The following is a 2,987-nucleotide window of genomic DNA, read 5'->3' on the forward strand; positions in this document are numbered from 1 at the left end:
CTTCATTTCCGTCTCTCTCTCTCTCCCTCTCTTTCTCTGCACATTGTGTAGAATGCGGCCTGCACGTCGGCATGCTCACTGGCGGCATGCATGTCGGCGTGCTTGCCGTTGGCGGCGATTGAAGTAGCGCAGGGAGGCGTTGACTCGCCGAGGAGCTAGGGAGGAACACCGGAGGCGACTTCTTGTGCTTGCCGGTGGCGGCGATTGAAGTAGCGTAGGGAGGCGTTGACTCGCCGAGGAGCTAGGGAGGAGCACCGGAGGCGACTTCTTGTGCTTGCCGGTGGCGAGCGTCGATGTTAGTGGTCAGAGCTGCGAGAGGAGGTGTCAGCTTGACAAGGAGCTCGAGAGAAGCAAGGCATGCAATTGCTCTCGAGGGGATCGTGATCCAGATTCGGCAACACACAAGTTGTTGCAGTGGGGAAGATTGCAACAATGACTCAGTTGCAAAAACTAGTCATCATAATACGTTGCTCCCGAGCCATATGATTAAATTTAAAATCAGATCATCAGGTAGTTTGCATCATTTTCGTTAATATAAATTATCTAAAAATAGCGAAAGCCCATTATGGCTCTCAGCCAGGGAGCGATCCTGCGTGAGGCAAACCATGCATTCTGATTGGCCATATCAGCCCGCTCGCTGATCGTGCTCCTCAACTGTTCGATTTTCTGAGATCCAACGGATGGCACACAATCCCTAATTCCCTACCTCTCTCTTCTCTCCCCTACCCCCGCAGCCGCCGGCTTCTCTTCCGCCCAGATCCCTCCTCCCGTGCCTCCTTCCTCCCATCTCGTTCTCCAATCTTCGACTTCCCTGCCCAGTCGAGGAGCTCGGAGTCCGCATCGTGTCAAGCACCACCGGCGCGACGTCCAGGCCGCCCCACACCGTCCGAGCGTTCCATGTGCGGCTGGATCTGGCGTCTAGCTGCCGGATCCACCGCGGATAGCAACATCGCCTGCTACCTCCTCTCCGACTCCAACCACCACACCACCTCTACTCCATCCAGCCGTCCCGTCCACTGCCAGAACCAGCAATCTCGCTGTCGGATTGGTGGCGGTGGTTCCTCATGGTTCAGTCTCCTCCCGATGACGCGTCGGGGGCTGGTTCCAGGCGGACATCAGCCAGCCACGGTTAGCGCTCTCATCTCACGCCCGTCTTCCCCATCGATGGCACGGGTCTCCTCAAGGAGGACAACACCGACACTGCTAGGTATGGTGAACGCAACCAGGGCGACGGGCCACTTCTTCGTCTCTAGCTCCGGTAAGACCCTGGTCTTCCGTCCTGCTCTCCCTCTCTCGTGCTCTGGGTGACACGGCCACCGAGCCGTGCCTGTGTATGTGCCGGCCATGGTGCCATGGCTTAGGATTTAAGCATGTGGTGGTCATCTGGCCATGGTTTATCCTGTTCTTGCCGTTTGCTAGGCAGAATGTAATAGGATGCATATTTTAGCTTGATTTAGCTCATAGGCTGCTATCCCATCACATTCTATGCTATTGTTGATTACTCCTGTTCATGGTATGCTAATGTTTAAAACTGTTTCTGTTTATTTAGGTTCAGTGGGGTTATACTCGTGCTTATGCTACTGAACAATTGTCCTAGCATGTTACTTGGAATTTGGGCATGGTACTGTGGTGATTTGCAAGTTATTGGCTTTTGTACTTCTCGATGGCTTGTAGCTAGAATTACAGAGTTGTATAAGAACCGAAATTACTACGCTATACTTGAGTTGTGATTTGCCATAGTAAAGTGTTTACTCCTATAGTTCTTACGGTATCTTTAGATAGACATCTATATTGAGTGTATCCGTATTGCCCCTCTGTTCTTAGTAATCTACTTCATTTACATTGCCTCTAAATGCTGGAATTATGAATGTTTGTTAGGAGTAGTAAATACTAATGAATTGATTTTGCTGAGAGTCAAGTGTAGTCATATTTTGTGAATGTGCCTTCTATAAGGTTTGTGAATTTGAAAAAAAACTACTTATATTGTACAGTGTGATCTTGCATTTATATACAATAACATCAAATAGGAAAAATACATATTGCATTAGAATTATATATGTTTGAGTAAATAGGCCTTCTGACAATTGTAATCTCAGTTTCTTCATTTGTTTTAGAATACAAAAATAGGCCGTCTGACAATTGTTTAATTGAGAAGTGTGATGCACATTCTTTTAGAGGCACAATAGTTTCCTTTCCTCCACAATATGTACTGTGCATATAATTATCATTTCTTATTTCCTTATTCTGTATCAGCTAGATACTGATTGGTGTAGTATTTTAACAGCTGTGCAGGATCATTTGCTGCCTGTACCAGAGTGTGAATGACATCATCGACTTCTACCTCCTCCATCTCAAGGACAAATCTCTTGCAACCCATGGTGCTGCATTTGAAGTGTTCATTTGTAATCTGGTAGTGATTATTATCTGTGTAATGTATGATGTTTTGGATTTCTTTTGTAAATGTTGGCAATGTGGCTTTAGTGTTGTACCAGTGATGGTTGTTGTAATTGAATGAAACAATTTAATAGAAAATTGTGGGCTTGGCAAAATTATGTGTCCTGTTGATGGAAAATAATTGGATGTGAAAATTTGTATTATGTGTAATGGGATGTGCTAGCTGGGCGAATTGAATGGACGTTGCTATTTGGGTCGTATTGGAATTAATTGGGCTGAAATCTTAATTGGGTTGATATGGGCCGTATTGGAATTAATTGGGCTGAAATCTTAACCGGGTTGATAGTCAAACGTAGTGGGCTAGAATTTTAACTGGGCCGATGATCAAATGGGCTGCCACCTTAGATTCACGGAAGCTGCCACGTCAGATGATAATGTGGAATGCCTCCTAACGTCGTTATGAGTGTGTCTGTTAAATACCCACATGTGACAGTCCAAATCCGTCATGGATCCGTGACGGATTTGGAAACCCGTCATGGAGTGCATGGTTGTTAAATTATGACGCGATATACATGACAGATTTCAAATCCGTC

The 2,987-nt window shown here is 46.3% G+C and overlaps 1 long non-coding RNA gene across 1 annotated transcript; it reads left to right on the forward strand.

Annotated features, from left to right (window-relative positions):
* Nucleotides 1–668: 668 nt before the first annotated feature.
* Nucleotides 669–2,552, forward strand: LOC119352715. The gene is made up of 2 exons (XR_005170215.1): nt 669–1,258; nt 2,285–2,552. It is a non-coding gene; the product is annotated as an uncharacterized LOC119352715 (long non-coding RNA).
* The last annotated feature ends 435 nt before the right edge of the window (nt 2,553–2,987 follow it).

Source organism: Triticum dicoccoides, chromosome 2A (assembly GCF_002162155.2).
Source record: "Triticum dicoccoides isolate Atlit2015 ecotype Zavitan chromosome 2A, WEW_v2.0, whole genome shotgun sequence".
Classification (NCBI taxonomy): Eukaryota; Viridiplantae; Streptophyta; class Magnoliopsida; order Poales; family Poaceae; genus Triticum; species Triticum dicoccoides.